This window comes from Sprattus sprattus (assembly GCF_963457725.1).
Source record: "Sprattus sprattus genome assembly, chromosome: 19".
Lineage (NCBI taxonomy): Eukaryota > Metazoa > Chordata > Actinopteri > Clupeiformes > Clupeidae > Sprattus > Sprattus sprattus.
The window spans coordinates 11,484,354-11,500,040 of NC_137917.1; positions in this window are offsets into that span (position 1 = coordinate 11,484,354).

A 15,687-nucleotide genomic window follows, 5' to 3' on the forward strand; every position below is an offset into this window, starting at 1 on the left:
TGGTAGGCTTTTGATTAAGTGTAAGGATGTTGGACAACGAGATAAGGCTATGCGATTAACGGCAATTTGTAAAAAAGAGGTGTATGAGGTAAAGCAGTTTGGTGCAGGAAGGAAGGTAAGGGGTGTTATCTCTGGAATTCCACTTGGTGAAAAGTTGGAGGAGTTGAAAAGGATCATTAAAGGAGGAAAGATAGTAGACATTAAGCGCCTGCAGATGGTGAGGGAGGGTCAGAAAGTTGATAGTACCTCAATTCTTTTGGAATTTCAAGAAGAGGGCCTGCCAGCCAAAGTAATGATAGGGTATATGTGTTTTAGTGTGAGGGAGTATGTCCCTCCTCCAATGCGTTGTTATAAGTGCCAGCGTTATGGTCACATTGCAAAATTTTGTAAAGGAAAGCAAAGGTGTGGGAAGTGTGGTGAAGATCATGAGTATGATAAGTGTGAGAGTGAGATCAAAAAGTGTAGCAACTGTGGGGGAGGTCACACTGCAGCATATGGTGGATGCCCTGTAAGGAAAAGGGCGGTGGTAGTACAGCAGGTTAGAACAGAGAAAAAGTTAACATATGCTCAGGCAATTAAAGTGGTTGATACAGAGAAGAAGGAAAGAGAGATAATAAAGCCAGTGAGTAAGGAATGTGAAGGAATCAGTACAGAGAAATTGGTTCTGTTCATAGCATATGTGACAAATTGTGCGGAACAAGTCAGCTCAAAGAGAGATAAGGTAAAGATGATAATGAAAGCTGCAGGGTTATTTCTGAATGTTCAGGAATTGACTTTTGAAAGGGTATGGGGTGGCCTAGCACAATGTGAAGGGGTTGAGTCGCCATCTCAACCAGAGCCATGGTAGCAATTCTGCAGTGGAACGCAAGAAGCCTTATTGCTAATGGAAATGAATTTAAAGGTTTTATTGAGAGAAGGCCGGTTAAACCAGATGTTATTTGCATTCAGGAGACCTGGCTTAAGGGGGTTATAGATTTTGTAATTAAAGGATACACAAGTTTAAGGAGAGATAGACAAGGTGGGAATGGTGGAGGGTGTGCTATTTTTGTGAAAGAGGACTTGCAAATGAGAGAGTTAAAGAGAGGAGATGAATTGGAATTTATTACAATCGAAATATGGAGTAAAGAAGGAAGTATTAAGGTGGTTAACTTTTATAACCCTTGCAAGCAGTTAGAGGTTGAGCACTTGGAAGAGGTTTGGGGGGGATTAAACGGGAAGGTGATTTGGTGTGGGGATTTTAATGCGCACAATACAGTTTGGGGATTTAAAGATGATAGTAATGGTAGAGTAATTGAAGAATTTATTGAAGAGAGAGGGCTAGTTTGCCTTAATGATGGAACAGGTACAAGAATAGATGTATCTAGGGGTGTAGAGTCTGTGGTAGACATCACATTTGCATCTGAAGAAATAGGGAATAAGTGTAAATGGGAGGTACTGAGAGGAAGTACCATAGGTAGTGACCATTACCCAATATTGATCCACACTGATATTGAGTTGATTAAGGATAACATTAGTAGTGAGGGTAGGTGGAAGATGAAAGAAGCAAATTGGGAGATGTTTCAGGAAATTAGTGAATATGGGATGTTATTTATTAGAAATTATCAGAATGTTGAGGACTTGTGTAAGATAGTAAGTCACACTATAATACATGCAGCAAATGAGGCCATCCCAAAGTCGAAACCAGGCACCCGTAATAAGATTGCTCCTTGGTGGAATCTAGAGTGTAAGGAAGCCATTAAGAATAGAAATAGAATGTTTAGAAATCTGAAGAAAACACATAATTTTCAAAACTTAGTTGAATATAAGAGGAGTCAAGCAATAGTGAGGCGAATTGTAAGGAAAAGTAAAAAAGAGTACTGGATAAAGTTTTGTAATTCAATTGGGAGGTCTACCCCTTTAGAAAGAGTTTGGGGAATGATTAGGAGGATGAGAGGATGTGGTAGAAGCTATGGATATCCAGTTATGCAAGATGGTGATAATATGGTGACAAGTAGTGAGGGAAAGGCTGAGCTGATAGCCAAAGCATTAGTGAAGGTGCACAGCTCAGACAACCTTAGCCAAGTGGAGAAGGAGAGAAGGGCAGACACTATGGCTAGGTATTCTCATGTCCTTCAGGAGGAGGGAGCAGGGAGTAGTGAAGAGGGAGGAATGCTAGATAAGATGTTCTCAGTGACTGAGCTGAGTAACGCACTAAGGAAGTTAGGCAAATCTACACCAGGTCGGGATAGCATCTGTTATGGGATGTTGGAAAACCTTGGGGTAAGAGGAAAAGAAGTGTTAGTCAAATTATTTAACAAGGTGTGGCAGGAGGGCAGTATTCCAAGTTGCTGGAAAGAGTCAATTGTAATTCCCATAAAGAAGCCAGGAAAGGACCCCACTCAACCTGGCAGTTATAGACCAATAGCACTGACCTCTCAAATGGGGAAAGTTATGGAAAGGATGATTAATGATAGGTTAGTATACTATCTAGAGACGAAGAGAATGATTAATGTATATCAGAGTGGTTTCAGAAGGGGAAGGAGCACTATGGATCCTATGGTAGGTCTGGAATACGACATTAGGAAAGCTCAAGTTAATAAGGAGAATGTAGTGGCGGTATTTTTTGATATTGAAAAAGCCTATGATATGGTGTGGAAGCAGGGCCTTCTTATACAGCTTAAAAAGTTGGGAATAAGAGGAAGAGTGCTTAGCTGGATTAAGGATTTTCTAACAGAAAGGAAAATATCAGTTAGGATAAATGGGGATCTTAGTACTCAGTATGAGGTAGAGAATGGTATTCCTCAGGGAAGCATTATAAGTCCTTTACTATTCTCAATTGCTATAAATGACATTTTTAAGGATGTGGATAGTGATGTTGAAGTAGCATTATTTGCTGATGATGGAGCGGTGTGGAAAAGAGGAAGAAATGTGGAGTTTATAGTTAATAAAATGCAAAAGACAATTAGTAAAATTGAAAAATGGGCATTTGAGTGGGGATTTAGATTCTCTGTAAATAAATCCAAGACTGTCTTTTTTACCAGAAAGAGGCATATTAATGAGGACCTAAAGATCAGGATTTATGGCAGTGAATTAGAGAGAGTGAAGTGTTTTAGATACTTGGGGCTATGGTTTGATCAAAAGCTTCTGTGGGTAGAGCATATTGATAAGGTGGTGGTAAAATGCAAAAAAGTGCTTAACGTGATGAGGTGTTTGAGGGGTGTTGATTGGGGGGCAAACAGGACTGCATTAAGTGCAATTTACTCAGGTTTAATTCGGTCTAGTATTGACTATGGGTGTTTTGTTTATGGTTCTGCTGCTCCGAGTCACCTAATGAAGCTGGATATGATCCAATATAAGGCTCTGAGAGTCTGCTGTGGAGCATTTAAGACCACCCCTGTGGCAGCAATTCAAGTTGAAATGGGGGAAATGCCACTCAGACTAAGAAGGGAGCAGTTGGCATTGGTTTATTGGACCAACCTTAAGGGACACAGGAGTGATCATCCATGTCAAAAAGTGTTGTTACCCTGCCAGGAGAAGGAAAAAAAGCAAAGTTCAAGTTTTGGCTGGACAATACAGCAAGCTGCTAGGGTAATGGAAATCTCTGAGTTGAGAGTAAGTCCGACAGTGGCATATTCTAGGGTTCCTCCATGGATGCTTGAGGAGGTGGTAGTAGATTTCTCTCTATTAGTCCGTAGGGAGAATGGGGAGTGTGTGGATGAATCCATGGTTCAAATGCACTGTAATTTGCAGTATCCCAACAGCATTCAGATGTATACTGATGCATCTAAAATAGGAAGCAAAGTTGGAGTGGCTTTTGTGGTCCCAAAGTTAGATGTTAAAGTGACAAAAAGAATGACTGATGACTTGGCTGTATTTACAGCTGAGTTAGCTGCAATAAGATTAGCGTTAATGTGGGTGGAAGAGAGTAGGCTCAAATGTGTAGCAATATGGTCTGACTCCAGTTCAGCTCTAATATCACTAAAAAACATGCACTCTGAATCAAGACCAGACATTGTATATGAGGTGTTGGAGTTAGCGAATCGGGTGCAGAAGGCAGGAATTAGTATTTCCTTTGGGTGGGTTCCAGCACACATGGGAGTTGAAGGAAATGAAATGGCTGATAGATTTGCAAAACAGGCAGCACTGAAACATGATGTAGACATCAATGAAAGTCATAGTAAAACCGAGGTCAAAAGCATTATTAAGGACAAGGTTGGGGATATATGGCAGTACATGTGGGACCATGAAATTACAGGAAGGAATTTCTATGGAATACAAAGAAAAGTTGGGGGTAGCAGGAGTACTGTTAGGAGCAATCAGGAGGAAAACATCCTGTCAAAAATGAGGTTTGGACATATGGGACTAAATAATACTCTAGTCAAAATTAAAAAACATGTTGATGGACTCTGTGTTTGCGGAGATAGTCAAGAGACCATAGAACATGTAATAGAGATGTGTCCAAGATATCAGAGGCAGAGAAAGATACTTAATAGTCTCCTGAAAGAAGAGAAAGTGGTATTGAAAATTTCAGACATTTTACAGAGAAACTCAGGAGATATTTGTTTTAATTTTATTTTTCATTTTCTGAAAAAAACAGGTTTATTTTATAGGATTTAGTAAGGGTGTTCAGATCCACACTCCAGTACAGAAGGTGGCGGTAATGCACACTAAAAGTTGCTTGCCAACCGCCATAAAACAAAAAAGAAGAAGAAGAAGAAGAAGGGTCAGTACACAGCGTTATGGAATACCAAGAAGACGCGGTCAGAATTGCCATTTCCATGGCGTCCATGATACACTTCTCGAAGAGGTGCCAGTTGTGAAACTTTATTTTGGAGACTGGACACTGATTAGACTCATCGGCTCCTTTCTAGCTGGACAGGTGAGGTCTTTACTTCTTGTGGGTGTTTTAGAAGGAGAGTGTGAGTTAAACAAAGTGTTTTTGAAGGAGAGATGGAAGAGGCCTCATTAGGTCACACATGCACAGACTGATGTTAAAAGTATCCTCTTAATACTTAGCCTGCATAAAGTGCTTCTAATGAAACTTAGATATGTTATAATTGGTTACAATTACAGTTTTGCTTCATTAATGTACTGCTCTATTCAATTGTTATGTGTGATTTGGATACTTACTTTCGTTCATAGACGGAATTGCGACTAGAAAGAAAGTTATGTAGACCTTAAATGTAAAGGCCTTATATTGTCTGCTACTTTCGCCTCCATTTTATAGTTCCCATTCTCAGGTCGGGCACAAAAAAAATCTCCGATTAGGCTACGTATTAGGCATGTGTCGGTGGTGCTCATCAGTGGTTTCTATTTGTCTTATCATTCGATTTCAATTCTTCTCAGTTCGACATTTCTGTATTGCATGTTTGAGATATTGGATTTCAATGAGCTAAGTAGGCCTAGGCCTATATGATTCTAAAATATATGAAGGTGTCACTTTTTGAATTAAATTACGGAAAAAGAAAATGTCCACGGTTTTCTACTTTTTGGAGATATAGCCGACATAGTCATTCATGTCTATGCTTATACCCCTATGTCTCTGCTTGAGGTATGTTTGTCTTCATTTTACGGTAGTGCGGCCACGATTAGGGACCATGCTGCTATTGGTCAATCGGCGATTCCGACTTCCGGCTCCAAAAAATATGCGCATTTTCAGCGCTTGCATGTCAAGAAACACAATTACTAGGTTTCACTCGATTCACTCGATAAAATGGTACACAATTAGCATTTTCAGCGCTTGCATGTCAAGAAACACAATTGGTATGTTTCACTCGATAAAATGGTACACAATTAGCAGTTAGGTTTCAGGCGATAAAATAATAAATACATTTGTTTTCATTTAGGAGACAAACTGCCACACGAGTAGTAGGGAAGTTTCAGTCTTGCTTCAGCAGGGAGACGAACCTACAATCTTCTCGTTTCTAGACTACTTCTAATTACTAAACTGCTTCTCTACCTCCTAGACCATTGTCGGTTGATAGTGAAGGGATTATTTATTTGGTATAAAATTAATTATTATTTATTATTATTAGTTAAGGCACTGGTAATATTGGCATGGCCCATACATACACGTACCAGTTTAGGCAATGTACAGCTATATTGGTATGGCCCTTACATGTACGGACCAGTTTAGGCACTGTACAGCTAATGTTGGCATGGCCCTTACATGAACGGACCAGTTTAGGCACTGTACAGCTAATATTGGCATGGCCCTTACATACACGGACCAGTTTAGGCACTGTACAGCTTATATTGGCATGGCCCTTACATGAACGGACCAGTTTAGGCACTGTACAGCTAATATTGGCATGGCCCTTACATGTACCGACTAGTTTAGGCACTGTACAGCTAATATTGGCATGGCCCTTACATGAACGGACCAGTTTAAGCACTGTACAGGTAATATTGGCCCTTACATCTACAGAGCAGTTAAAGCACTGTACAGCTAATATTAGCTGTACAGTGCCTAAACTGGTCCATGTATGTAAGGGCCATGCCAATATTAGCTGTACAGTGCCTAAACTGGTCCGTGTATGTAAGGGCCATGCCAACATTAGCTGTACAGTGCCTAAACTGGTCCGTGTATGTAAGGGCCATGCCAATATTACCTGTACAGTGCCTAAACTGGTCCGTACATGTAAGGGCCATGCCAATATTAGCTGTACAGTGCATAAACTGGTCCGTGTATGTAAGGGCCATGCCAATATTAGCTGTACAGTGCCTTAACTGCTCCCTATATGTAAGGGCCATGCCAATATTAGCTGTACAGTGCCTAAACTGGTCCGTGTATGTAAGGGCCATGCCAATATTAGCTGTACAGTGCCTAAACTGGTCCGTTCATGTAAGGGCCATGCCAATATTAGCTGTACAGTGCCTTAACTAATAATAATAAATAATAATTAATTTTATGGGCGTCACAAATTCCTAATAAATGATTCTGTCACTATCAACTGACAGTGGTCCAGGAGGTAGAGAAACAGTTTAGTAATAAGAAGCAGTCTAGTAATGAGAAGATTGTAGGTTCGTCTCCCTGCTGAAGCATCTGCTTCGACGCCTAAAACTCCACTACTACTTGTGTGTCAATTAGTGTCCCTGCTGATGCGTCTGCTAAATCAATATGTAAATGTCAATGAATGATTCTTACTTATTATTTTATCGATTGAAATCTACCTGCTAACTAGGGCCATGCCAATATCACCTGTACAGTGCCTTAACTGCTCCGTACATGTAAGGGCCATGCCAATATTACCTGTACAGTGCCTTAACTGCTCCGTACATGTAAGGACCATGCCAATATTAGCTGTACAGTGCCTTAACTGCTCACTATATGTAAGGACCATGCCAATATTAGCTGTACAGTGCCTAAACTGGTCCGTACATGTAAGGGCCATGCCAATATTACCTGTACAGTGCTTAAACTGGTCCGTTCATGTAAGGGCCATGCCAATATTAGCTGTACAGTGCCTAAACTGGTCGGTACATGTAAGGGCCATGCCAATATTAGCTGTACAGTGCCTAAACTGGTCCGTTCATGTAAGGGCCATGCCAACATTAGCTGTACAGTGCCTAAACTGGTCCGTACATGTAAGGGCCATGCCAATATTAGCTGTACATTGCCTAAACTGGTTCGTGTATGTATGGGCCATGCCAATATTACCAGTGCCTTAACTAATAATAATAAATAATAATTAATTTTATGGGCCGGACAAATACCAAATAAATAATCCCTTCACTATCAACCGACAGTGGTCTAGGAGGTAGAGGAGCAGTTTAGTAATTAGAAGCAGTCTAGAAACGAGAAGATTGTGGGTTCGTCTCCCTGCTGAAGCAAGACTGAAACTTCCCTACTACTTGTGTGGCAGTTTGTCTCCTAAATGAAAAAATATATATTTATTATTTTATCGACTGAAACCTAACTGCTAATTGTGTACCATTTTATCGAGTGAAACATACCAATTGTGTTTCTTGACATGCAAGCGCTGAAAATGCTAATTGTGTACCATTTTATCGAGTGAATCGAGTGAAAACTAGTAATTGTGTTTCTTGACATGCAAGCGCTGAAAATGCGCATATTTTTTGGAGCCGGAAGTCGAAATCGCAGATTGACCAATAGCAGCATGGTCCCTAATCGTGGCCGCACTACCGTAAAATGAAGACAAACATACCTCCTCTGCTTTGGCTCTGTCTAGTGCTATTACAGCTTCCATCCACTTGGTGAAGACGATTTGCTTGTAGTCATGTTCAGTACCCACTTTGTTATGGAGGACTGAAAGTGCCAAAATTCAATAAATAAATACACCATCAATAATTATTTAAATGTGTCATTAATTAATTTAAATTGGAATTAAATACATAAATGTTTCAATAAATGTGTCATTAATTAATTCAAATTGGAATTAAATACATAAATGTTTCAATAAATGTGTCATTAATTTATTAAATACAAATTCATTTTATGTAAAAAAAACACATTTAATTATTTCACTATTTAATTAATTATGTCATGGTCCTATGTTGCAGCGCATCAATAATTTATTTTATCTGTCAAACTCACCCATCAAAGTCAGTGGGCGGATTCCTAAAACCTGATTGGTTACCCTGCACATCAAGTCAAGGCTTACCGATTCAAGATATTTGGACTGACGCAGGCCTCATTCCTAAACACTGTGTCAAACAAAACTTTTTCTTAAACGCTAAAAATCCAGAGCGTGCGAGATGAAGAAAACGGAAAATCGATCCAGTAGTGGACCATGGATTAAATACCTCGAAAGCAATTTAGCCATCAACAGAAATGCAAAACAAAATTGAAAAGTCAGTAAGGAAAGCTAAAATGTATGGGGAAATACGAGGAGAGTTGTATAGCAGGGTTCAAAAGGACAACAGACCTAATAACAAACACATTACAAATAATAAACAGGGCTTTCATCCATCAAAATGTGTTGGTTTGTCTGCTTTGTATACATTATCTCTTTCAATCTGGCTTGTTGTTTGTGTGATATTACACTTGATATTAATAGTTGACTAAGCAAGTTCTTGTAGCTGCTAGCTGTCGTGAGGTACTACTACAGTATGCTAGTCAACTCCCATCATGAGCTGCATTGCCTGCTCGTAGAAAACCCGTAGTTGCATCATTAACTGAGACCGTGATGTAGTGCTGGTTTTGTATTGTGTGTACTGTAGAAGACTTGCCACTTGAAAAAAAAGAAGCTCTTGACTAAGCACGTTCGTGTAGTAACTAGCACTAGCTGCTGTAGGTTACTGCTACAGTTGTTAAGTAGCTAGTCAACTCTCGTCATGAACTGCATTGCCACTCGTCTGATCTACGTGAGAAAATATAGAAAGCCATGGCCAAGTAAACAGAACTTTTATATGTTGTGGAAAATTCTAAGAGTTCTCAAGAAACTTCTCAAGGCAAATAGGTGTGAATATGCTGAAAGGTTTATTTCAGAGGAATTAACTACTGCCGAGCTGGTCCATGGAGCATCTCAAAAACTCTAGTCTAAAGTGATCAAGTAAACAGAACTTTAACTTTAGGTCGTATGGTACTACATGGTATTAAAAAGTTCAACAAAATTTAAGTTTTATCGAAATGAATTTGCGTTCTCGCAGGAAGAAGACCGCTCGTGAATAACTCACAATTTTAACCAAAGTAACATGTCACAAGATTCCATAACGTTAAGTTTTGGTGCTGGAACCGGTGGAAAAATGTCTCTCTCCAGGCACTTCAGACTAAAGCAATGGATCAGACTAAATCAGCGTTAGCCCCGCCCACTGACTTTGATGGGTGAGTTTGACAGATAAAATAAATTATTGATGCGCTGCAACACAGGACCATGACATAATTAATTAAATAGTGAAATAATTAAATGTGTTTTTTTTACATAAAATGAATTGGTATTTAATAAATGAATGACACATTTATTGAAACATTTATGTATTTAATTCCAATTTGAATTAATTAATGACACATTTATTGCAACATTTATTTATTTAATTCCAATTTAAATTAATTAATGACACATTTAAATAATTATTGATGGTGTATTTATTTATTGAATTTTGGCACTTTCAGTCCTCCATACTTTGTGTGAGGCGTTAACTTTTTTTTATCGGTGAACTCTCAGATTTATCGCAAATGTATATTGGACAAAACTTCAATTTGTCCTTCTGCTGATTAAATTGAATTTGAGCCTCCAAAATTGTTCAAAATATAATGATAAAACCAGCCTCACACTAGAGTATTTTTTACAAAGCAATAGTCTCAGCCTAGCTATACCAAATGCAGTGTCTGGTGCGCCGTCCATTTCAGACCACCACGACCTAGTATTTCCTCAGCCTTGCTCTTCCGTGAGATGCATCTTTTTATGTAAGACGTTGTATATAATATTTGTAAACATTAGAAACGATTCTTAACTGTCAAATGTAAATATACTCGTGGTGTGCACTTCATCCTGGTCGCAGGCAGGAACCATCGTTTGGAACTGGATGCAAGGGTTCGTCGGAAGGTTAAAGAGCTGCACCAAACACGAGGCTTTTCCCGTTGTAGTCATTTAGAAATGCCAAAACATCTTTCAGAATTCAAACCTGCGTCTGTTTATTCACTATTTAATAAATGTAAACGTTTTTAATAAATATGATTAGAAACGTCCAGCCTTCCACAGGCTCGCCTATCAAGACAGTTGCTGGACGTCTGAATGTGAAGAATATAGCCTACTGTGATGCGACTCGACCGCGATCTGATCCTCCTGACAACGTTCTTGCATACTTAATGGTGGGCTACATGTGTTGATATAACAATTGGTAGTTCTCTGGTGGCGCCTTGAGGTGTACAAATAGAGATGTTTCCTTACTTTTACGGTTCTGGGCTATTGACTCCTTTATTAAGATTATCAAATGGGTTGCTTTGTGTATAGCGTCATAACTGATGGTACATCATGGGATATTCTTAGAATTTGTGGTATTTTGTATGTCTTATTCCCAGCACAATAGTAGTTATGTATGGTCTAGTATTCAACATCTACTAGGTGTTTGCTACTATACGTACAACGAAAAACTTGAATTTGTAAGACAGTCGTAGTACCACCATCTTTGTGAAATGGATGGCACGTAGTGTAGTACTCTCGCTTTCCAGGAACAACTCATACTTACCTGGCAGGGGAGATACCATGATCAAGAAGGTGGTTCACCCTTGGCGAGGCTCGGCCATTGCACAACCGGCTATTGCTGACCCGAGCGAATTTCACAAATGTTGAAATCTCGACTGCATAATTTGTGGTAGTTGGGGACTGCGTTCGCGCTATCCCCTGATATAATGTTGAAAGACAGAAATTAATCCTAAAATAGAAGGAGGTAACAGTTTAATGGTGGGGTGTTATGTATAGTAAGGATAATCTTGTCTGACATATTGATAGTTTAATAGTACCACAAATTGCTGATGAGGTATAGACTTGGCATGCATTGCTACATGTACGTAATTTTGAAGTTCTTCGAAGGTTTGAGTCCCATTCTACAAGCAGGATGGCATGGAACTTTGCTTATAGGAGTTGCTGTAATGATAATGTAGCCAATTATATAGTGTAATTTACAGATCCTAGTAGGGAGCAAGTGTGTACACTCAAGAACATTCACAACTAAATGTAGGAGTCATGAGATGCCAATAAACCCTCTTTACCAAAGCCCCTCACTACGAGACATCCTGAAATGTGTATTTAATGCACTACCTTTATTGTTGAGGTTTTGGGCCCAAATGATTGTCCGTCAACAACTGATAGTTTCACACAGAAAAGTTAGGAAGTAACTAATAGACAGTGTTAGAGACTTTGCTCATGTCCAGGACTGGTTATTAGGGGTGCACGATTCAGAAAATGTCACGATTCGATTCGATACCGATTTTTAGGCTCACGATTCGATTCGAAATCGATTTTCGATTCAAAAACGATTCTCGATTTAAAAAAAATGATTCACAGTATGTAAATGTTAGTGCTGTCAAGCGATTAAAATATTTAATCGCGATTAATCGCATTTTTGTAATAGTTAACTCAAAATGAATCGCGATTAATCGCAAATTAATTAATCGCAAATTTTATTTTTATGCTTCTGATTAGAAAGTTTACCTTTTAAAAGTTGTGATGTGCAAAAGAAGCGAGCTTCACTGTTGTCTGAAAATGTCAACAGGCAGCTAGCTGAAAGCACAGAAGTAGTAGGGTTCATTGTTTTTGAAATAAGAGGCCTGACTTCTATATTCACAGCAAACTTGAAAAAAAGAAAATATTAAGCCATGGTTTAACTGCACTATATGCTCTGTCTGAAATGTGCACTTTATTTTTTTTATTTTGTACCGCCCTGTCTGGCAATGTTGTTTTTCAATAAAATAAAACATTGCATAAAGCAAGCCAATCCACTTTTCCATGATAAGAGCATTAAAATGAAATTAGCGATTAATTAATTTGCGATATATCGCGATTAATTTTGAGTTAACTATGACAAAAATGCGATTAATCATGATTAAATATTTGAATCGTTTGACAGCACTAACATTTACATACTGTGAATCATTTTTGAATCGAAAATCGATTTTGAATCGAATCGTGAGCCTAAAAATCGGAATCGAATCGTGACATTTTCTGAATCGTGCACCCCTAGCTCTTATGCAAGGCAAGTCAAGGTTGTATGTTTTCTTCTGTGTGGAAGAGAAAGAGTTCTTTATTTCTGTATTTAATTTAAAAGAACTGTTGTGGATATAGTTGTTTAACAAACATTTCAGACAGTACATTGAAATTATTATAGGATATTTTTTAGTATTATAGGAGCAGTCTGTGGAGTCGTCTAGTTGCGTGTCCCGCTTAAACAAATAATAATCTTCAGTTGGTCTACAGTCCTGGCTCTGTAAACTGGAAGCAAATAATGTATCTCAGAACAGCATGGATGGGAGGGATGAAATTGCATTGGCTGATGACCTCAATTCTCGATAGCCTCTCTCCAGTATCACAGACTGTGTTTCACGTTGCTGTGACAAAGTAATCATTGATCTGATTAATATGCTAACTCTGCAATACATGTTTCTCTTATGCAGTATCTTATCCTATGTTTCTGACCATACAGTAGCAATCCAAACTTGACTGATTTGAAGCTTTGGTTTTGGGTGTCACTTGTTTTAGGGAAACAAGACTGATTGACATGCATGTTTTCATGCTTATTCACTGGTTGTTCATTATTGTGCTAGAGTTTGTTGGGGCAATTTAATTGTAATGCAATTGAAGTTACATTTTAAACATTTTCTATACTGATAAAAAGGAGTCAATTGATTAGTTTATTAGCTTGCAGATAGATGTCGGGTCTGCCAGAGCCAGAGGCGAACATCTGTCCAATGCTGTATTTACATTGCAATTCCACTTTCCTCCAGTGGGAGGAGTGATCCTTACTTTTACATTTCAATGTAACTTTATATCTGAAACAATAGCATTTATAAAAACTGCTGTGAAATGCTTGTTTGCTCGGGTCCAGAGAAATTATCCGTAAACTTTTCTTCAAATCGGTTTCAGATTCATTTTTATTTATACTAGTATTTGTTTGGTCGAGGTGTTGTCTCATGTAACGTCCCATTCATAACACCTGGGGCCTCATTTATAAAACGTTGCGTAGAAACCATCTTACATTTTGTCTAAGACTTATCCTGAAATGAGAGTAAGTGAGATCCACAGAAAACAGACGTACACACAAAAAACACGTGTACGCCAATCCTTCGGTTATAAATCACAAATGGTCGTGAAATTGTGCGCAACTGAATCTCCGCCCTAACAACGCCCCTATTTAATCTTATCAGCATATTATCAATGCACAAACAGAGCGCATCCTCAATGAAAAAACTCTCTGTGACAGTGGCAAGCAAGAAAGAAACATGTAAACAGAAGAATTAAAGTGAGGCTGACATCGACATTCTGCTGATGTTACAGCAGATGCGGGCCAAAACATCGTTAGAAAGCCTGTCTGGTGGCTTAATGGCAAAAGCAAAGTATTTGAAGTAGTAGACACGTCTATGAAGCACCAGCACCTGTGGCAGCAGCACCAAGGCTTTGGTGCGCTCCACTACCGACCTGTGCTGTATTGAAGTATTGTATGTATTGTATGTATTGTATGTATTGGGCTTCCTAGGCTTTCTGAGTGTGCGAAATCTGGATGAGAATACATTGGGAACCCTGTTTTACGCAGGAAATCCTCTTTCACATTTTGCTGGGCACTGTATGGAAATCTAATAAATTGCGGGCATATGGGATAGTATACTGCGAAGAACATCGGGCAAAATTCTGCTTAATGATGACGGGGATTGCTCGACTGGTCTCCAATTTCTCATCGGAACGTTCCTGTAGCCAGGAATCCAAGAACGGACAATACCTGAACGTGTATGGCCTGGTTCACTCTGGTGCGCCTCTCTAGACGAGAGGCCATTTGGGTACAACGCTCTCGGCAAGCGGTACCTGTTATCAGACATACCTGTCATCATCCTGTGTCAAAAAGTCTGTGCGATCACAAAAAAACCCTCTCTCTCCTTATTGCGCAGTTGGCAATATCCTCTAACAAAGCCAATGCAGCCATATCTCCTACTGAAACCTAAGCCACTATTAGTCTTTTTATAGGCTATAAGTTTGAGCGAAATGTTGGATGTGGATCTCATTCATGTGTAAATTATTCTAATAGTTTATTTGATTTTATTGAGCGAATCATTAATTTGGCCTTTCACCATTAGCCCAAATGGTGACGGTGGTGCATGATGATGAAACTGCGTGTCGGCTGTCGGCGCTCGGCGCTCGGAGAGTCCTGAATTTCTGCAGTACTCCAGTATTGCGGCAAAGGAAATGTACTGACACGAACTGAAACCAGACGTAGAGATACGTCCTTTTCTACGTCTAAGACGTTTTTTATAAATCTGTACTTAGACGTGGATTTGATCGCACGCACAGTCTAAGATCAGTTCTGTGCGTAAGTAAGTTTTATAAATGAGGCCCTTGATCTTATCCGGAACATTAAATGTTGTAGGGGATTTTCAAACTCCATAGGTTCTGAATGAGTACATCTTCCGCAGTCTTCGCGCATACAAGTGTGTTGGTTATTATGAAAACCATAACCGTGAAAATTAAGAAAATTGAAAAATGAAGACGGTGAATGAGGTTCGTCACTCTTCGATCGGTTCAATGTTGTAAAAAATGAAGATGAAATGAAATACACTGTAAAATGAAATGTAACAACCGATATGTGAAATCAAGGAAACGTAAAGTAACAATAAAACATTTTTGAAAGAAAGAAAATCTGTTCTTATCAGTTTAATATCTGATACGTCCCCTATCCGGGGACCATATATTAAATTGATTTTTGGAACTGGGAGATGGAATAGGGGCTTGCCCCGTCCACTCCACTAATCGACCTGGTATTGCAGTACCTCCAGGAACGGTGCACTCCCACCCAGGGAGAACAATCATGTGAAATGGAAGCGTTTCGTTCAATAGTTTGAACGCAGCTATGTGCTAGCTGGAATGTACGTGTTTCTCAAGGCGTTGTTCTCCTCGGAGAAAGTAGTGCCTTTCACTACAATCTTTTGCGGTCCACAGAGAGTACGGAACTTAAAGCTTGCCAAGGCACCAAATGTGCAGCCCTGATATTACAACATGCAAGATGACACATAACCTCACCGAACACATTATTTTACAACAT